This window comes from Carassius carassius, chromosome 3 (genome assembly GCF_963082965.1).
Source record: "Carassius carassius chromosome 3, fCarCar2.1, whole genome shotgun sequence".
NCBI lineage: Eukaryota > Metazoa > Chordata > Actinopteri > Cypriniformes > Cyprinidae > Carassius > Carassius carassius.
The window spans coordinates 10531849-10554667 of NC_081757.1; the positions used below are offsets into that span (position 1 = coordinate 10531849).

The 22819-nt window shown below is 41.2% G+C and overlaps 1 protein-coding gene and 1 long non-coding RNA gene across 4 annotated transcripts in view; both read left to right on the forward strand.

The window, feature by feature from the left end:
• LOC132118923 (uncharacterized) overlaps positions 1 to 22819 on the forward strand; it is a 350882-nt gene that overhangs the window by 59108 nt on the left and 268955 nt on the right. The window lies entirely within an intron of this gene.
• LOC132118756 (exocyst complex component 6B-like) overlaps positions 1 to 22819 on the forward strand; it is a 111929-nt gene that overhangs the window by 630 nt on the left and 88480 nt on the right. The window lies entirely within an intron of this gene.

The following is a 22819-nucleotide window of genomic DNA, read 5'->3' on the forward strand; positions in this document are numbered from 1 at the left end:
TAGTTACTTCTTGTGGAGTTTCAAGTTTTTAACTAGATTGAGCTACATTTGCAAACCACAGATTAAAGGGGTCATATGATGCGATTTCAATTGTTTCTTTCTCTTTGGAGTTTTCCAAGCTTCCAAGCTCTACAATCTGTAAAGTTGCAAAGACTAAAGTCTCAAATCCAAAGATTCTTTATCAAAGTTAAGACTCTGTCACGCCCCCTTAAACGGCTCATTTAAACACACCCTCACATGTCTACATCACTATGTGGAAATATTTGAGTAATGCCTCCCAAATTTTCACGCAAAGAAAGGCGGTGCTTATTTGGGCTTCAGAAAGTAGATTAATTTAAGAATCTTTAAGATTACATACAACAGAACAGCAACACATTTAATGGATGACCATTTCGTGAATCTAGGAGAGGAGGTAATTCTGACTTTGCTAGGACAATCAGCTGTCTTAACCGTCCGTGGCTTGTGTACTGCAAACATATATGAGCTTCATCACTGTGTCTGTCATGCCACTCTGTTCCCCTTTCGGGCTTGAACTGATGGTTAATCTAAAGGACATTATTAACTGTCTTTACATTTATTTTGAAAGATGAAGCTCACGATTATGGAAAGGGGCGTTACATAGGATGTTGAGATGAAATCAACAAGCCAGTAGTATTTTTGGTTAGTTGGTTCAGCTTTAGTTTATCTTTCATGGCCTATATTTATTCTCATTGAGTAATTTTTTATGTCACCTACCAGGACGTGAAGGCATCATGACTCAACTTGAGCTGTATACAGTGAAGATCTGCAGTGAATTTGATCTGTGATGATTTGATTCACAATATCTTGAACAAGTACACAGAATGTAGAGAGCATAGTGTGAATATAACAGTGAATATAAGTGTACCTTTTCCACTAACTTTCCACATAGCTGACCTGCATCTGTCAACTATGTTTTTCAGATACTACTACCAATCACTAAATTAATACAGCTGCTGTTACTTGATGACTAGTTTGTTTTACATGTTGTTCAGATAGTGGAACTGTGTGATGCTAATTTTGGTGCTAGCAGGGTGTGTGAGGGACATTGATAACAGTTTAATAATCTCACACCCTCTGATGAGATTTTGCAGAATGAGGTAAAATTGCGAGCACAGACTGGCTTCCTAGCCTTGCTAATGTTTGCATGTTTAGTCATTGTTTGTGATTGGTTATTTTACAGCAGTCCCATAAGACAGCTTCACATAAAAAGACAAGGGGAGGTTTCCTTTATTATGTTTGCTGACCAACTAAAGAAAAATGGTGAGAAATTTATTTTCCTGTTTTGTGGTTAAAAAAAATAGTATTTTCAGTGCATGGGCATGATAAGATGAAAAAAGCTATACGTTTCATGATCTTATGGTTAAAATGACAAATCAAAAGAAAAATGAACCGATACCCCTTGCAAAAAGGCAGGTACTTGCTTCTATCCACTGGTCATCGATTGGTTGGAGGCAAATAAATAAATATATTTAAGTTTTTTTTTTTTTAAGAATTTGCTAAGAAAATTAAGGGCCATAATAATGTCAGTTAAGCATAAAATGTAATGTAAGCCAATCTAATCTAATCCAGATCTATTTCTAATACAAACTAATAAAAAATAGATTAAAAAAAACGTGATGTATATATATAAAATGCGTGTATATAAAATATACATTGGATATAAAAATGCAGTGTCACAGTACCAAGAATTTAATAATCAACTTTGTGAATAATAGAAAATAAATATGAATCTCAAAATAATGTTTTACATCTATGTATAATGTAATGAAAATGTTGAGGGTAAATTTTTGTTTTTTTTCTAAAAATGTTACCTGGACATATTTTATATTGATTCAGAAGCACATATATTAAGACCTGTATCCTTCCAAACTACCCCAGGTAATTTTTTGTTTGTTTAGCAGAAGTAAATGTGTGCAGCTTATCCAGCTCTTATCTCTGAGTCTGGACTATTACCATTACTGCACACTGGAAGCACCTCAAGTAATGCAGAGACTTCCCATGTATCATACTTTAAGGTCAAGTTGTGTAGTAAAGCAAGGGTACATCACTTTTGTTTGCTAATTGGCTGTGTGGAGCTAATGGGCTGTGTGTTCTCTCTGTGTTTCCAGAGGACAGTGCAGGGCCTCTTGCATTCTGATGTGCTTTTAGATGCCTTGCAATGGATGGCACAACACATTGCCAGACAAGGCTCAATAAACTGTAAACAAGCTAATCGATAACAGCATTTCTTTTTAATGGTTGGCTGAAACAGCCTTCCCCCTCTGGCTCCTGATCATCATTTCCGCTGTCTTTTTTCTTGTCTCCTTAATTTAGATGTCTGTTTGAGCTTTTTTTTGTTGCCATTTTTAAATGCCTCTCATTTTAAGATTGGATGTTTTGATAGTGGGTTACTTTTAATCTGTTGATATAAACAGGTTTAACATCCTCATATCTCTATTTTAGTACTATTTTCTGAAGGATTAAATTTTTTAGCTTTTTGTGGCACAGCTGTCACTGAATGTGACTTGTTTTCCCACAAAAAACAATGTGTTTTCTTTTGTTAGTAGAAATCAGCATTTGTACCATGGGCTGTTTATATTATATTGTGTCCTTGTGATAGTTGATGTCTCATGCAACATTTTTTCATTTCTCATGTGCTTGTAATCACAAAGTATTTAAATGAAACTCCCTAAGTGTGTGAGAACTATATTTGGCCTCACATGAAGATGGATCATACAAGACTTCTGGGGCTCTAGGTCTGAAATGTGTGTTTATATCAGAGAGAGAACGCTGAGAATCCTGGGTTGGTCTGCCTTAGTGAGTCAGTTTCCCCAGACTGTGTAATATAAATGGACTGATTATGGATAGTTTTAGAAATTGCTTTATGCAGTCTGTAGTGTACAAGTTTTCATCTCTCTATAGAAGAAGTGATTGGCTGTTTCATAATGTGCACACACGTCAGGACTTGTGATTACATTCCTATGGTTAAGCCCTGTAGCGTAATGCACACTGCCATTCCTTGGTCCATTCATCCATCCCAAGATATCTGGTAGTTTTAAAAATGGCTATGAAATGGAACGTCAGAATTGTTGCTGGTGACGTATTCTAAACCTACCCCTTACAATCAACTGCTAGCTCACATTCAATTCTGCCTCTATCTAATCAAAATCTGATGGATGGAGTGAAGTCCCACCCTGCAGTTTTCTTTTTAGATAACCTGTTTAACTCTTATAACAATTAGGGGTCGACCGATATTGTTTTTTTTGACAGCAGATGCCGATATTTATTTTAAGGAATATTTAAGAAATTTTAAATAATTTGCTAATGGATTAAAAAATAAATGTAAATAAACATACTTTAGATGACAAAGTATTTTTCACAAATAAATTAACCGTCACTCAGAGAACACTGCACACTTCACAAGATCTCACAGCTGGATTGAGTTTGCAAGGTTTGTAATATTAAATGTTCATCAGCCATTCTAAGATTTGTTTAAATGATATAAATGTGTATTTGCTTCATGCTGACGGCAAACAAGAAAGTATTATAATGTTTGCCTTTCTATTACTAATAATATAAAAGCAATCGTTATAATACTTTTTGTATACATTAATTCCTTTGTTTAACCGTTCTATCTGATTATTTGGTGGACTATCTGTATTAAAAGGAACTGTTAGCGATGTCATTGAACAAGAGGGAGAAATTTAGCTTTGTGTGTTCAAGTGCATATATACAGTCGTGGCCAAAAGTTTTGAGAATTACATAAATATTGGAAATTGGAAAAGTTGCTGCTTAAGTTTTTATAATAGCATTTTGCATATACTCCAGAATGTTATGAAGAGTGATCAGATGAATTGCATAGTCATTCTTTGCCATGAAAATTAACTTAATCCCAAAAAAACCTTTCCACTGCATTTCATTGCTGTCATTAAAGGACCTGCTGAGATCATTTCAGTAATTGTCTTGTTAACTCAGGTGAGAATGTTGACGAGCACAAGGCTGGAGATCATTATGTCAGGCTGATTGGGTTAGAATGGCAGACTTGACATGTTAAAAGGAGGGTGATGCTTGAAATCATTGTTCTTCCATTGTTAACCATGGTGACCTGCAAAGAACGCGTGCAGCCATCATTGCATTGCATAAAAATGGCTTCACAGGCAAGGATATTGTGGCTACTAAGATTGCACCTAAATCAACAATTTATAGGATCATCAAGAACTTCAAGGAAAGAGGTTCAATTCTTGTAAAGAAGGCTTCAGGGTGTCCAAGAAAGTCCAGCAAGCGCCAGGATTAGTGTTGTCACGGTACCAAAATTTCAGTATTCGGTACCGATACCAGTGAAAATCCACGGTTCTCGATACCAATTTCGGAACCAAAGCAAAACACAAAAATATGCTAATTTAAAAAAAAAAAACTTTTTAGCACTAAAAATAAAACCAATGCCATTCTTTATACTTATTTACAATTGTGTTTAAAGTTTTTCTACAAGTTATATAATTATGAAAAACAGTAAACAAGTTTCACCCAAATTTAATTTGTCTTTTAATTTATGAAATTTAAACATTTTATTTTTGGTAAATAAAGGGGATTTGCTATTAAAATTAAAACATGGAAGAAATATTGTGATTTATTTCTTTAAAAAATTAAGTTTTATAAATTTTTTTCAACAGTAGCAGTATCACATACATTTTACTCAATAATAGTAATATTTCTAGCACAATGCCTTTATGTAAAAATTTATTTTTAGGCCTAATGAATGCATATTTGTCATTTTAACTGAACTTAAGACTGGTGGTGATGCTTAAGGTATTTTTGGTCATTGAGGGTTTCTGTGAAAAATAGTAATAGATCATATTAATTATTATTAAAAGATAATACTACTACTAATTCCACTATCATACTAATGTATATACAATGCACTATGAATTGATGAGCTGCTGGGCTCATGAATATTAATCACGTTGTCTGCGTTCGGTCAAACTGATTTGCTGAAATCAAAACAGGGACGGTAAGAGATCAGCGCCAGCCAATGAAATTGCCATTTGTGCATTAGCTCCGCCCACTACCGGAGAAACCGGTATGTCTTCTGCTTGTTCGAAAATGAATATGAATAATTCTTAATGAACTCCATTATTTTGACAGGAGAAGACAACAAAGAATAGTTTACATATAGCGTGTCGATTCAACGTGGTAAGACTCTCGCTCTCTCTCTCTTTGCATGTGTGAGAAACAGCGCTATCAGTAAAGCGACGGTGAGTCGCGTGCCTTCACAAAGAGTTTACAGAGCATCAATTACAGGTGAGCTGTGCGTCCATTGAGATGAACTGAAAAGTTCAGATCGCTTGATGGAGAGAGAACTCTGAAGCTCAGATGCTGAAATTAATGCAAGCGTCGTGCGCTTCAGTCTATGTAGTAAACAAACCCGCACGTCTCTGTCATTCATTAATTCACACAGAGACGCGCAGAACACGGATTCATATTTCAAACAACTTTTGCGGCTTAACATTTACAGAGACTGGTCCATATGGAGATTTGATTTGATTAATTTATGCTAACTTTTTGACGAATTCCATGACTGTCCATATTAAAATGTAAGTTTCATTCTCATGACTGGATTTTGAGATTCCGTCCTCGTTTTCTGCTTCGCGGAAATCATAGCGCTGAACCGGGTTCGAACGGGACCTCGGTACAACCGGTACTTAAAGAAACCTGGTACCATCACATTTAAATTTTTTTAGTACCGACTTGGTACCGAAGTACCGGGTCTTTTGACAACACTAGCCAGGATCGTCTCCTAAAGAGGATTCAGCTGCGGGATCGGAGTGCCACCAGTGCAGAGCTTGCTCAGGAATGGCAGCAGGCAGGTGTGAGCGCATCTGCACGCACAGTGAGGCGAAGACTTTTGGAAGATGGCCTGGTGTCAAGAAGGGCAGCAAAGAAGCCACTTCTCTCCAAAAAAAAACATCAGGGGCAGATTGATCTTCTGCAGAAAGTATAGTGAATGGACTGCTGAGGACTGGGGCAAAGTCATATTCTCCGGTGAAGCCCCTTTCCGATTGTTTGGGGCATCTGGAAAAAGGCTTGTCCGGAGAAGAAAAGGTGAGCGCTACCATCAGTCCTGTGTCATGCCAACAGTAAAGCATCCTGACACCATTCATGTGTGGGGTTGCTTCTCATCCAAGGGAGTGGGCTCACTCACAATTCTGCCCAAAAACACAGCCATGAATAAAGAATGGTACCAAAACACCCTTCAACAGCAACTTCTTCCAACAATCCAACAACAGTTTGGTGAAGAACAATGCATTTTCCAGCACGATGGAGCACCGTGCCATAAGGCAAAAGTGAGAACTAAGTGGCTCGGGGACCAGAATGTTGAAATTTTGGGTCCATGGCCTGGAAACTCCCCAGATCTTAATCCCATTGAGAATTTGTGGTCAATCCTCAAGAGCCGGGTGGACAAACAAAAACCCACTAATTCTGACAAACTCCAAGAAGTGATTATGAAAGAATGGGTTGCTATCAGTCAGGATTTGGCCCAGAAGTTGATTGAGAGCATGCCCAGTCAAATTGCAGAGGTCCTGAAAAAGAAGGGCCAACACTGCAAATACTGACTCTTTGCATAAATGTCATGTAATTGTCGATAAAAGCCTTTGAAACGTATGAAGTGCTTGTAATTATATTTCAGTACATCACAGAAACAACTGAAACAAAGATCTAAAAGCAGTTTAGCAGCAAACTTTTTGAAAACAAATATTTATGTAATTCTCAAAACTTTTGGCCACGACTGTATATTACTGCCTTTCTCTGGTGCGCTGACAAATTAATAGTCCCACCTCAAACAAATTTGCCAAGCAGAAAATGTATCGGCCAGTGCCTATATTTGAAAATGTCAAATATCGGTCGATATATCGGCCTCGGTCGACCACCAATCACAATACAGAAGAAATGATCTGTTGCTACTTCCATCATACCTCAACTTTAAGATGGCACTGAAGTGGTTTGTTTTTAATGGAGATTACTTAAACCCATTTCAGTCTGTCTGGTTAAAAGAGAACAACCATTTAGTTATAAAGATAAATCTTTTGCAGTTTCAATCTTTAGTCTTGGGTTTTGAGTGTGAATATGAAAGCAAATCCATTAATTTAGAGCTTTCCAAACTGAGGGTACACTGTAAAAAGTTTAACTATTATTTACTCAATTTTATTGGGGAAACATTTTTACACTCAAAAAAATTGAGTAAATTTTAAAGCTGTGAAATCAATGAAATATACTGTATGAATTGAGTAAATGCAAGTAAAAAAATTAGGTAAATCTGAGTAACTGCATCTGGTACATTAACAAATAAAATTAAGTAGAAATAATTGAACATTTAAACATTTAAAAACAATATTTATGAGTAATATTAACTGTTTTTATTAATGAGTAATATTAACTTTTTATTTTCTCTAAACCTTTGTAAAATAGTACTCCACACAACCACCAGTATACATGACATTGGCCTTTATTGTCAATGAGTACAGCAATACAGCACATTTTACACTGTATACAATATTGCCTACATTTAAACTCCTTTAACAAACATTTTATAAGTAAAAATTAAATATTAAAAAATTCAGGTAGCCTAATTCAAGTGTAATCAAATCAACCCAATATCCACCGGATCAGCGCTGGTCCTCGTGCCGGAGACGGACTCGCCTCTGCGGGTGAACTTTGAACTTCATACCGCCGTCCTGCGTTTCACTCACAGCCGATAGATACTGCGAGTGACTGACATAACCTGCCAATAAACAAACAGTGACGGTTCTGAGGACATTTTATCATCCAAATGATAATAATTATATTTATTATCATTAGGAATGAAGTCATGTGTTTATGCAAAGCGTTTCAATCATGCAAAAAGACAGGCGCGACTCTCGTTTAGGTGTCGAATTACGCCTCTGTATGTTGTTTTGCATTAAATATGATTTAAAGCACAGTAAAGATTTTATAGATAAAATAAAACATACACAAACCTGAATTTCACAGAGGAAATGCACCAAATCTGCGACGCTGAGAAGAGAGCTGTTGTCTGGAGACTGGAGAGTTCAAACTGCCCGCTCTCACTGACTCAACCAACCGTCGAGTTGTCGTCACGTCAGAGGACGGGGGAGGGGTGCATTTTTTAAGACTGTGTTAAATATATTAATAATATTGATTTGAATTAAGTAATATTTTTGTTTCTTGAAACAGATCAGTTTAATTCAACATTCTCAAATATTTTGATAGATATTTCACAAATATATTAAGTATATTATAAAGAAATAATTGGTTAGTCAAATACAAATTTTTTTTATTGAAAACAACTTAAATATATCTGTAAATTTTAGATAAAATGAACTGTTGGATTTTTACTCAATTATTTTGGTATGTTTAACTCAAACAATCAAGTACACAATATTCAGAGATTTTATTAAGTTAATAAAGTTAAAAATTTCTGTAATATTTACTAAGCCACAGAATTATTTTTTACAGTGTAGCATAGGGGTTGTAACATTATAAATATGAAAATATTAAATTGACTTTGCAAAGACCTGCCCCCATTAGTTGCTGTTGCTATGTCTGACAAGCCATGGTGATTTCATGCCAGACATCATGTTCTCAAGCACTGTGATTGGTCTGCTAGTACCCCTACCTTATGGCGCTTTTCCACTACACAGTACCAGCTCGCCTCGGCTCGCCTTGGCTCGCCTCGACTCGGCTCTGTTTGGTTTTCCACTGTGTAAAAGTTGTACCTGTACCGGCTTCCAGGTACTTTTTTTCGTACCACCTCCGGCGAGGTTCCAAGCGAGCTGAGGCAATACTATAATGTGACGTGAAAACACAGCAGACTGCTGATTGGTCAGAGAGAATCGTCACTATTCACTGCGTCATCAAACTCTCCTGTTTTTTTCAGCGGTGTTTCGTTTTGCTGCTCTCAGCCTCTCCTGAAACAACGTTTGTCTTCTTGCTGTGAGAAACAGCCACATCCCGAGGATCAAAAACAACATGCACTCGATTTCCTCCATTGTCCTGTGTGTGTGGGTAGCGGGTGTGTGTCGCGTAGAAGATTACGTCACGGCAGTTTCCTGCAGCGTCGCTATGACAACCAGGTACTATTGTGGAGGTACTATCTGCAATGGAAAACGGAGCGAAAAGCGAGCCGAGTCGAGCTGGTACTGGTAATGGAAAAGCGCCATTAGTACCCTAGTTCTCTTACGAGAGCTCTCTCGTACTGCGTCTTAGCTAAGACGCTACGGGAAAAGTCTCTTTTCACGAAATACTGAAGCAAAAAATTATCCTTAATTTTGTATTTTTGTAAAGCGCATTTGCAGCAGTACACAGCCATAGGCGAGACGGCTCGTTCGCTCATTGGCTTGTTCTGCGGCAACTGCACAGCCTATCGAGCGCAGGCTGATGCAACATCAGACCAATAAGGGCGCTTCGCGCCCTTCTTGCCACTTCCCGCCGAAACGGGTGTGGCCCAACCTATAAAAGGAGCTCGAAAAGGCTGACTCACCTGATTTTTCATCTCTTCAGCGAAGCTCACGCATCGCTGGATCACGAGGAAGCAAGCGCTGCCTGGAAGAGCATATCAGCAGGACGAGCCATCCTGAAGCCGCTGGCATCGCCGCCTTCCACTGCCGTTCCTGCTGCGCTATCCGGCGCCCATATCCTTTACATCCTTGTTCTGTTATATCCTGTGTGTGTGTTCGCCCTGCGACGCACATTCACAAAAGAGCTGCGTCTTTTTAAAGATGCCCTCATGCGGCTCGTGCAGAGCCCCGCTCAGCGAAGGAGATCGTCACGTCATCTGCGTCTCCTGTCTGGGTGAGGACCATGCAGCGCTCGCGCTCGCTGACGGCAGATGCCCTCATTGCGAGTTGATGCCTATGGTGACTCTGAGGACTCGCCTGGCATCCTTCTCGAAGCCTGCATCATCCGCTGCGCCGCAGCGCCATAAGAAGCGCCGCTCGCAGCGACTACCAGAACCGCCTCCAGCTCGGCCGAGCTCGCCGGTTCCCTCCGCTTCGCCGGTCTCTCCTGCATCGCTTCCCGATGCTCAGCGTCCGCTGCTTGCCGACGCGTCATCTGAGGAAGTGGATCTCAGACCCGCGTCGGAGGAAGAAGACACGTGCTCTCTGCTTGCTTCGGGCAGTGAGGGTTGGGCGAGCTCCGTGGATCTCGCGCCCGCTGCTCAGAGGCCCAGCAGACGGGGGGATATCGATTAGGAGCTGATGCGTGTACTCTCGTTGGCCGCGGCGAGCCTCGGCCTCGAGTGGTCTGGATGGTAGCTATCTTCCGGATGAGCGCTCTTCCTCAAGCTCAAAGCACGCCCCTTTTCTTCCTGAGCTTCACGAAGAAGTGGCGAAGGCTTGGGACGCTCCTTTCTCCGCGAGAATCCGCTCATCTGTTTCGCCAGCATTCTCCACACTGGACGGTGCTAAGAACAGAGGCTACCTGTCACTTCCGCTGGTGGAACAGGCTATAGCAGCGCACCTTTGCCCGCCCTCTGCTGGACGGCGGACTAAGGCGGCGTTACCATCCAAAGCCTGCCGCATGACGTCATCGCTGCTCGCACGGATATTCTCTGCTGCTGGGCAGGCAGCGTCTGCGTTACACACTATGGCTACACTACAGATCTTCCAGGGCGATCTTCTCCGCAAGCAGGATGAGATGGGACCTGAAGCGATCTGTCTCGCGGATCTGAGGAGTGCTTCGGATCTCTCCCTCCGCGCTACTAAGTCCGCTGCACAGGCCATGGGACGGGTTATGGCTTCCGCTACGGTGGCTGAGAGGCATTTGTGGCTGACGTTTTCTGACATCAAGGAGTCTGAGCGCGCTGCGTTCCTTGACGCGCCGCTAACTCCTGCCGGCCTCTTCGGATCTTCCGTCAATGAGTTTGTGGAGAGATTCGCCGAGGACCAGAAAGCTTCGCAGGCGTTCAAGCACTTCTTGCCGAAGCGCTCCAGTTCTGCAGCTAGCCGCTCTAGACCGGCCCCACAGAGCTCTCAGTCGCGCCCACCGCCTCCTGCTGCGTCATCGCGACAGCGTCAGCAACGCAGCTCGGGACCCCGTTCTCGCTCTTCAAGCCGTCGCCCCGCGCCGCGGGAGCCGCGGCAGAGCATTGCGGTGAAGCCAGAAGCCCCGAAAGCATCCTAGCACTGCTGGGAAAGCGCCGGTGTTCGAGTTCCGCTGCGGCCGAGCTCTCACCCAAGCGCGCCGCTGTTGCAGTTCCAAGAGTTGTGACTGCCTCAGTGTCTTCTGCAATGCGCAAGCCTGCACGAGTGCCCGCTTGCCTGCACACAAAAGCCGTTATCACGGCTACCCAGATGTTTCACAAAAAGAGTGTTTTTTCTGGTGTTCCAGCCACGGCCGATGGTGCTATAAATGTTGTGACGATGCCCACTCCTCAGTGCCCATCTCCACATGTAAGCACAGCCCTGCACACAGGGCCTGCGCCCATAATGTCGACTCAAGTCGGTCGCGCACACTGCATAGTAAACGTGCCCACCCCTCAGTGCCCACAATTACTATGTCACACGGGTCATGTGGTTTCTGTAAAAACGAAACCCGTGCACGCTCGTCCGGCCACGGCCGATGGTGCTATAAATGCAGTGACGATGCCCACTACCCAGTGCCCATCTCCACATGTAAGCACATCCCTGCACACAGGGCTAGCGCACATAAGATCGACACGGATCGGTCGAGCGCGCCGCATAGTAAACGTGCCCACTTCCCAGTGCCCACATACACTGTCACATACGGCGCGGGGCTTCTGTAAAAACGAGGCCCGTGCACGTACATTCTGCACAGGCAGACAGCGAGTTGAAAGTGGTAAAAGTGCACACATGCAGCCCACGGTTACTCGCAGATATATCGAGTCCCACGGGACCCACTCAGCCTCCCTCCAGTCGGTTAAGCGCCGGAACGGGGTCGAGAAAGAGCGATCTGCCCGCTGTGATCAGCGCGCTCCCTGCCTCAGATGCTCAGCGCACTCGAGCGCCGCCGTTGCCCAGTCAACAGAGCGCGTTTCGCATCCAGCCCTTAGCCATTCATGCAGATGCATGGTCAGCGCTTCCAGGGGTTTCGGATTGGGTGCTAGGCATTATAAAGAGAGGCTACTCGCTACAGTTTTCTCGACGCCCACCGCGCTCAACAGATGGGCATTCAGCGCGCAGCGAGTTCTTTCCGCTGCGGCGCGACCGTGTCGCTCAAACACTGTCAAAAGATGCTGGGTCTCATGGCCTCAGCATCTCCGGTTCTGCGGCTGGGCCTGCTCCGCATGCGCCCCCTGCAGTTCTGGCTGAAGGCTCGGGTGCCGCGCAGAGCGTGGGCATCTGGCCGGCTGCATTTCAAGGTCGATCAGAGCTGTGTTGCGGCTCTAGCACCTTGGACAGCAAACGGCTGGTACCGATCAGGTGTAAGCCTGGGGACTTCCCCGAGTGTGAAAATGGTGTCGACGGACGCCTCCACTTCGGGATGGGGAGCGCTGCTCGAAGGCAGACCGTCCTTTGGCCTATGGTCAGAACGGGAAAAGCTCCATCATATCAACTGCCTGGAAATGCTGGCAGTGGAGAACGCGCTGATGCGCTTTTGTCCCCATATCAAGGATCACCACGTCGTAGTCCGTTCGGACATGTCTGTAGTGTCCTACATAAATCGCCAGGGCGGTCTCGGGTCCCGAAACCTGTGCAGGCTGACGGAACGCCTCCTGATTTGGTCTCAGTGCAACGTGCGCTCGCTGAAAGTAGTGCATGTGCCTGGACTGCAAAATCTGGGTCCAGACAGGCTGTCCAGAGGCAATGTTCCTTCGGGCGAATGGTCTCTACACCCGCAAAAAGTCCGGCTGTTGTGGGAGAGATTTGGCATGGCGGAGGTGGACCTCTTTGCGTCCCACGAAAACGCTCACTGCCCCGCGTTCTTTTCCAAGAACGAAAGCGCGCTGTCACGGAGATGGCCGTGCTGCCCGCTTTATGCGTTCCCTCCCGTCTCCCTCCTTCCGCAGGTGATAGAACGGGTGAGAGAAACGAGATGTTCAATACTGCTTGTAGCACCTCTTTGGAAGAACCAACCATGGTTCCCAGATTTGATGCAGTTAGCAGATGTCGCCCTGTGGCCGGTACCGTTGAGGAGAGACCTCCTCTTGCAGGCCAGGGGCTCGATTTGGCACCCTCAACCGGAGTTGTGGTCCCTCCATGTATGGGCACTCAACGGTTACCCGCTGATCTCGCAGTGGGAGTGCTAAATACCATCACTCAGGCTAGAGCTCCGTCGACACGACGTATGTATGCCTCGAAGTGGTTGGTGTTCTCCAGCTGGTGCACAGCTCGAGGTTATTCACCCCTTAGTTGTGAGGTGACGGAGGTCCTCTCCTTCCTTCAGGAGCTGTTGAATAAGGGCAGAGCCCCATCCACGCTCAAAGTTTATGTGGCTGCCATCGCGGCGTTTTCTGAAACGGCGTCCGGTCAGTCAATAGGAAGGAATGATTTAGTCATCCGGTTCCTCAGAGGAGCTAGGAGGCTGAATCCTCCCAGACCTCCATCAGTCCCTATGTGGGACCTCACGGCGGTTTTGGAGGCCTTGAAGGGTCCCCCTTTCGAGCCGATCCAATCAATTAGCCTTCAGCATCTGTCGTTCAAGACAGTATTCTTGTTGGCTCTCGCTTCTGTGAAGTGTGTGGGTGATTTGCACGCGCTCTCAGTGAGCCAGTCGTGCTTGGAGTTTGGGCCCAATGACTCAAGAGTCATACTCAAACCTAGGCACGGTTATGTGCCGAAATCCCTCAACACGCCGTTTCGGGCTCAGGTTATTGCCCTGTCTGCCCTGCCGGTGTCAGGGGAGGATGGAGACTCGAGTCTTCTTTGCCCTGTCAGGGTTTTAAAAGCTTATGTGTCTCGCTCTGCTGCCTTTCGGCAGACGGAGCAGCTATTTGTCTCGTTCGGTGGACGTTCCAAGGGAATGGCTGTTTCGAGACAGACTCTATCCAGATGGATAGTTGACGCCATAGCGTTAGCTTACGCTTCCAGGGGCCTTCAGTGCCCGTTGGGCGTCAGAGTCGTGGGCGTGGTCTACTGGGATCTCCTTGCAGGATATATGTATGGCGGCGGGTTGGGCCTCGCCGTCTACATTTATCAGGTTCTATAACCTGGAGGTTCCCGCCTTGCAAGCAAGGCTGCTGTCGGTATAGACGAATCAGGGCCCTGAGGGGAATTCTGAGTTCACGAGCGCTATGCGCTGCCGACTGTTATATGGGCAGTATTGCGTAAGACCCGCATTGCCACATTGGTCAGGCCTTGCCTCCGCTGTGTGATGTCATATTGCCGCATCTACTTGGATGCTGCTAGATATGGGACGGAGGGCTTTCCCCCTTTCTGTCCTGGACTCTCTGTGAGTCCCTCAGGTGACTGTGCACTGTAAATCCTGGGCGTTGCTTCAGGTTTATTGGTGTGTGATCCCTGCGCGCATGGCGTTTTACATTGGGTTCCCGTAGCGTCTTAGCTAAGACGCAGTACGAGAGAGCTCTCGTAAGAGAACGTACTCGGTTACTAAACGTAACCTCGGTTCTCTCTAGAAGAGCGAACGAGTACTGCGTTCTCTGCCGTGCGTACGATTCACTCTGGTTCGCTTCGGCGATGAAATAAATCAGGTGAGTCAGCCTTTTCGAGCTCCTTTTATAGGTTGGGCCACCCCCGTTTCGGCGGGAAGTGGCAAGAAGGGCGCGAAGCAGTTGCCGCAGAACAAGCCAATGAGCGAACGAGCCGTCTCGCCTATGGCTGTGTACTGCTGCAAATGCGCTTTACAAAAATACAAAATTAAGGATAATTTTTTGCTTCAGTATTTCGTGAAAAGAGACTTTTCCCGTAGCGTCTTAGCTAAGACGCAGTACTCGTTCGCTCTTCTAGAGAGAACCGAGGTTACGTTTAGTAACCGAGTACGTTTTGTGTGTTTTGCACTTTAATATGTTTTAATGTTGAAAAATAAAACAAAGCAAAGAACAAGTGTCTTATCACTTATTATAAAATGTAGCATTACATCACTTTGTTGTTCGTGACAAACAGTTGTCCTGCTTTGGTACAAGTCCTTGTGGAGATTGAAAGAATGCCATCTCCTGCTGTTCTGTTGTTTTCTCTTTTTTTGTATTTTTAAATAAATGATCTGTTCTTTGATATTTATTTGTGCCATCACGGCTGATGCTTCTCCGACAAGCTTCTTCTTCTTCACCTTTTACCGTGGTCTGCGGGTTACACAAGCAACATTCCCATGGACACTGCAGACTAGCGGTTTGCATGTGTACAGCACGTAGACGCTGACAACGACACCGAAGTATAAATGAAAACTGACGCACATCCTACGGCATTAAAGCTACGGTGTATGTCCGACGCAAAAGTATAACATTCAGCCATAACATTCTGTTTCCTGTTACACAATTGTTGCAATTATATTATATAAAAAGACTGACTAAAAGTGCCACAAGTATTTGAGTTTACATATCTGCAGTAACTATGCAAGGTTTTTTTTTTTTGCAAATTGTTTTTTTTAATCCAAACTATATGTGCACCTCTTTTTAGCTTTTAAATAGTGTTGCTGTGCAGTGTTGGAGAAAATGGCCGTCTGATTAATAATTTTGCCTTTTTTGTGTATAGTAACTGAATGCTCATAATTCAGTAACATGACTCCATACTAGTGCCTATCACAAGTATATAACATTATTAAGCAGTGACCACCATATTAAACTGCAGTGTGTATGTGGCCCTTAGAGCTCAAATGTAAGAAGATCTGAAGGAATAATATTGAGTCTTGATTATGAGCTGTACACTTCAGTGTGTTTGTATGTAAGTGTTTATCTCAGAGTACCAGGAATGAGTACTCGGGTTTCTTGTCACATGCTAGACACTTGACTGTTTGTTCTCCATATACCGTCTCATCACTCGCAAACTCTCTCTCTCTCTCCCCCACATCCAATTTCTCTTGTTTCTGTGAAAAGTTTTAAAGTACTGTGTATTTTCAATGTCCTTGATTTCCTGGACTTTGTGATTAACCACTTTGAAAAGGAAGAGAGGACTGAAGCTTTGGAAACACGATTCTTCATTCCATTTATGTCAAGAGGAATGTTTTAAATATTTTGGACTCCCTCCTGCATCCACCTGAGGAATTTCAACAAACATTTCACAGCACTTTGGCAATTATCGTGTTGAAACATTTCTCAAAGTCTGCTTATTTCAAGAACAGACGCAGAGAACAATGTATATCAATGTTTCATAGGATTTCCATTGCTTGCATTGAAAAAAAAAATATTGTAAAAATATTCAGTAAAGTATTTAGTTATATAACAATATGATGAGCTACATTTTCATATTTTATTCATTGGTCAGTGGTTTAGGCTCTTTTAACTATATGTTTGCATGATATTCTGGTCCCTAGATGTGGCTTGGGATTTAGAACTACTCCTAACCCTATGTAAATAATATTACTAGTGGTGAGGCAACTAAAGTTAATTATACATTTTAACCAATCTGGAAGCACAAAAGTATGCACACACAGTTGGAAGTTGGCATTCATTCCACAAGCCGCCTATCAGTTTTCTCTCCTCTTCTCCATTACGTTCCATTTACTTGCTGAACAGTGGGGTATCTTCAGACTGGCAACCTATGACCTTTACAACAGAGCTGCAATCACACACATTAAACCTGCAAACAATACCCTTGATGATGAATGAAATCTCCATCTTCAGGGGTCCAAGACTGAAACAGAGGTCTACAGCTAGTTGCAAGAAACACCTTTAGTTATAAAAACCCTTTATGACAATACACTTTCTTTAGTTTCTGTTATATAACTGTTTTTTCTTGTATTCTTTTTTTACTATCCCAGTTTTCTTAACTTTAGACATTTTTTCAATTGGGTCCTGAGCTATAAGCTACATTTCTACATAGGAGCACTGTAGCCCCTGACTGAAAATTTTTAGGAGCATTCTGCTTTGGATAAACGGTTTTTATAACTAAAGGTGTTTCTTGCAACTAGCTGCAGACCTCTGTTCCCAACCTTTGCAGAATCTGAAAATGTGAGTAATAAAAAAAAAAACAGAGATCATACAAAAAAGCATTTTGTTTTTTATTTAGTACTGTCCTGAGTAAGATATTTTACATATAATATATATACATATTTAGTCCACAAGACAAATAAATTGCTGAAATTATATATATATATATATATATATATATATATATATATATATAAACCTGGTTCTTACTGCATGTGGTTACCTGGATGATCTAAGACTGTTTTTTTGTTTTCTATGCAGAATTTGAATGCTTCTCAGTAAATCTCGACAGAAAATATTTGTTTGCAGTATGGAGCCCCATTTTACTAAAATTTTAAGTGTTTTGCTTTGTTCTGTTCAGCTAAGCAAAGCAGAGTTTTGGCTAAGGTTTTCTATGTGTAATGTGTTTGCAGTCACAAGCAGAGACCAATTTACCACAAAGGTGCAGCCAGGTCCACACCCAGCTGAGTCACTGCAAAACACACACACACACACACACACACACACACTGGTGGTCCAAGAGAAGTGTTTAAAATATTTTTTTCCTTTTCTCTCCACAGTGGACTTGGTGGTTTACTAGATTAAAGCTTTGATAAGCGCTTAATGGCTTCCTCTGTTTTATACACAATCAAACTGCCTGCTGTTGTTTTCATTTAGTTGATTTGACTTTAAATAATAATAATAAAAAAAGACATTAATTACTTGTGCACCTGGTAATGTTTTGTTTGTCACTTGGTTCATGTACATCAGTGCTCCCGTGGCAAATCCTGTTGGCATGTACAGAGCTTTAAAAGTTTTTTTTTTTTTTTGCACCATTTAAGACATCTCCTATTAACATTTCACATATCACACATATACCATTCACATTCATATATCCTATTTATATTTGTGACCCATAACAAAAATAGTGGCATTTGTCATACTTTTAGACCGTTTCTTGGTTCATCTTTAATTTTAATCTTTGTGACCTTTAAGTCTTGTGAACCGCTCTCGAATTCATTTTGTTTTAGATTTAAGATTGACATTTTGTGCTCTGCTGTGTGCAAGAAGTACTTGGAAAATCTGTCATTTTTGAACTAGAGGTTGGGCAACATTCGGTGTTTCTCAGTGCTTTACTTCTGGTATTGCACTGCTACAGTCATCATTTATCAGTCTGTTTCAGCTTGAAGGATTTATTGCTTGCTCTTTCTTTCTCTAAGCTGTTGCACTGTGGCCCATCTCTGCCCTCACTATTGCTGTGTTTATACCCACAGAGGAATTTACAGTTTCTAGGGTGACTACTGCTACCATTCTCTTCTTTTTTCAGTCCCACTCTCTGTCACCTCCCACATGACCTCAGGTTTTTCTGTGCCGTGCCGTTCTTGGTACGTGCCTCTTTTTTAACATGTTTCCATGCATCTGTGTTCTTTCTGTGCTGCTGCTATAATCAAAGAGTTGTTAGCAATAGTTTCATACACTCAAATGTTTGGGGTCCGTATATGTTTTAGAAAGAAGTCTTGAATGCTTTGTTTACATTTTTTTTTTCCTGTCTATATTTCATAATTATTTGCAAATATAATTATTATTATTATTTTTTTACTGATTACTGATTTAGTGATTGGACACATTCTTACTGATGCTCTTATATTGTTAGGTAAGGTAATTTTTGCAATTGCACAGAATCTCATTGTGAAGTCATTTTTACCCTCTTGTAATTTGGCTCTGAATCTCAGGTGAAAATCCCAAAGTTTAATTAGGTTATTTGGGTACTTGAGATTAGTCCATGATTGAGTCATGAACTGCAGTGACTGCGCACTCTTCCCTCTGTTAGACAGTGATCAGATTTCAGTGTTCAGCCAGTACTGCGAACGACTATTTCCTCTTTTAGAGCTTCTAATGTTACCTCAGAACCTCCAGATGGAGTTCTGTCCTCGCCATCAGAGAAGGATCTAGTCCAGGGTCAGTAAAGCAGAACCTGAGGCCCAAGCCTTGTTCAGGACAGTGTTTGCTTTCACTGCATGTAATGTATGAGAATGCAGAGACTTCATGAAATAAAGTTAATCTGTAAAGCAATTACATTATAAAAAGCAATTGTTGTGCTGCAGCAGTATGTCCATGTTTAAAGTGATTTCCACGATAAACTACACATTCATTTCCTATGTTCCTATAGTTTTATTATTGATTATGAATTCTATTAATTATTTGTTGCAGCCATAGTCAGGGAATGAGGGAACTTCCCTCTACAGGGCCTTAATTTTCTGCCATATTGATATGACTGACATTCAGATATTTAAAGTACGGCTGCAACTAACAATTATTTTGATAATTGATTAGTTGGCCGATTATTTTTCCTATTTTCTTTATTTTAATTTTACTGACAAAAACACACTATTCCATATTCTGCCCTGTGTCCTTAAAACAAATGTGCCAACTCAATGCTATGAATACATACAGTGCGTAACAATTATTAAACCACCTGTCATAAAACAAAACACAAATATTTTAAGAATCAGTCAAAAAAAAAATTATTCTAAAAATGTTATTGAAATTTTTGGACAAATAACAAACTAAAACAACTACATATTTATTAACATAATATCAAAAATGCCCTCCTTTGCCTTTGATAACAGCTTGCATGCTTGTTGGCATTGTTTATGTACTTTTTTACTAATTTGAAAAAAAAAGAGCACTTTTTTTCTGCATTTCTTTCACAGATAACAGCAATAATTATATTATAGCATTAAAAATAGCTTACACCTGTTTCTAAAAATCTTACGTATATTGGAGGTTTAACCAATTCAGAAAGCTAAAGAATAATTTTGGTAATTACTGGGGGTGGGGGCAAAAATCGAGACCATATAGTATCGCCCCTTTTGCGTTTAAATCGGATGTATGGATTTACTTCGGATTTGTAAACCCGAAAATGATCAAAGAGATAAACGGCTGAAAATGCGAGCAAAAAAGATAGGCTACATATTATAATAATAATAATATATGGCGCGTTGCGCCCTGCCCGTTCACCGCGCATATTTCACTCTCCTCCTCACGGTGTTGTTTGACGCTCCACTGAATATTCCGCTTTGTGAATGTGCGTTTCGCTCGACTACCGCTCATGCTCACCAGAAAAGCAATGTCCGCGCCGACAGAAAATTTATATGCTGTATACATGCTCCTGTTTGCAGTAGTGCTACTGGGCTGTAACATGGTGTACAGCTGTACTGGACACCGCTGGTAAAATGATGCTACCTATTTGGATTAGGGCTGTCACGATATTCGATTTTTCATATCACGGTTATTGTGGCCATAAGAATTCACGATATCGATATATCGTGATATCTATAGAAACCTTGGAGGGGAAAAGATAAGTCATTTCAGCATTTGCTCCTATTTATGGTCTAATATATAGCTTTTTTAAATTATCTGCAATTTTGGCCCAGAGATCATTGCTAAGATCATATCATTAAGTGTCCTAGTGTTGTTGAATCTGTCATCATAGAGGTTGTCCATATACCTGTATACATAATAATAAACATTTTCAATTGTTATTTCTCCTGTGGTTAGTGTCCAGTGGTCAGTACCAGTACTAGTAAAATACCAGAATTGCTACCATAGCTAAAATACTGTAACAGTTTTATTTCAGGTCTTATATATATATATATATATATATATATATATATATATATATATATATATATATATATATATATGTGTGTGTGTATATATATATATATATATATATATATATATATATATATATATGTGTGTGTGTATATATATATATATATATATATATGTGTGTATATATATATATATATATATATATATATATATATATATATATATATATGTGTGTATATATATATATGTATGTATATGTAAAAAGTTTTTGGTTTTCATAAAGATAGCTCTCAGTTGCAGCCATCTGTATAGCTTTAATCACATACAGTGAAGACTAGGCAGTGTTTTTACATTTTTTATTACACATTTCTGTCTCTGTTGAACTACCCGGTACAGTAAGTTTGAAAAGATAAAGGTACAGGTCAGTAGGTATGCCATTACATCATAGACAGAAAAGTGCACTGCTATTGTTGGTGTGAGGTGCTGACGTGTGTTTGTGGGGCTTCTAAGTTTAGATCCTCTGCTCTATTTCCGATCCATTCTGTTTCCCAGCTGCCATCGAGCTATCTCTAGATTTCAGTTGGCCAGCAGGATATGACATAATAGCACACATAAGCATAGGTTTTCCTTAAGTTAGTAGAGGGTGACGACAGTTTGCAGAGGAAATGCTGTGAATAGGAATGCTGTGTAACAGGTCAACACACACACACACACACACACACACACACACACACACACACACACACACACACACACACACACACACACACACACACACAGAGAGAGAGAGCTTAGAGCTATGTTGGCATTCCTAGACCAAATGAATTGGGCTGTATTTGTTCAAACAGATCCAGTATAATCTAATGGTAATATTGAAGTGTCACTAACTTTTAAATAACTGTTTTTCTATTTGAATATATTTTATGCCTGTGATGGCAAAGCTGAATTTACAGCTGTTTTTCAGGAATGGGAGAAACAGATGGCCTTCAGCTGCTCACTTTATGACACCCTTGGTGTTCATATCAGAGCAGAAAAGCAGAGTAATTGCAAAGTAATGGTCCACTGATTTGCTACAACACATTTCTGGACATTACGGCTTTTCTGTTAAGTGACCGGCATGTCTGTGTGTTCTCATATGCAAATAAAAAAGGACATTTTTGAAATGTTAGAGAGTGTGTGACATGTTTAAACTGCTTCTTCTTTTTAGTCTTCTCTCTCTTTCCTTCTCTATCATATATCCATTATTTCTCTACGAAGGAGTGTTGGGAAAATGTCAGGCTCCAGTTTTTCTCAAGGAGGGTGTCATGTTTCAGTTTTGGGAACGTCACCCGGTTTCCCAATAGTGCTTGTAACAATGGGAGCCAGATGGCCAATCAAGTAAGGTTGATTCATGGTTTACACGTGCTGTGAGTGCTGTAAAATCATTAAATTCATGCAAGTAGTAGGAGATATTAGTGCAAAGAAATGTTGTTTTGACTTTTTAAATTTGACTCTGTAAGGAAGAGTCTGGACAATGATGTCTGATGCTTATATCATTCGTTCATTCATTCATTAATTCATTCATTCAAATAACTGGACTGAGAGGTGTCCTTGAGCCAGATGTGGTAGAGTTTCACTCCAGCTGAGCTTTTTACAGTTGTTCAGCTTTTTGTTCCCATCCCTTTACTTTTTTTTGTGATTTTTTGCTAAGGGAGTTGTGCAACACAGATTATTGAAGACGACCCTTACTTTCAAAATGTTTAGTGGTTTTCTTTTTATTAGTTTCTTTTTTGGCGTATTGTTAAATTAACATCAATCATTTTGGGCTTTGTTAAAACTGTGTCTGATGAGACAGGAAACAGTAAGAGGAAAGAATCGGGCATAAGAACTTTGAGTCAAGATTATTTCAAATGACTTATCGATGCACATTGTAATTTTTTTTTCTAATTACAAAATAATCCCTCATATTAATCTCCTCATTGATGATGCACATCGTTGTGAGTGCTGGCCAATCCGATATTTCTCGATTGAAAAAAAAAAATCAAGTCATTCCAGATTTATTTTGAGAACGTGGTCTTCTGTCTTATAACAACTTTTAATAGTTGAGTATTTGAGGCACATGTCTGCTCATTTGTCTGTCCCAGTGTTCTTGTTTTTTTTTCCTGTACAGTGCTCATATTTCCTTCC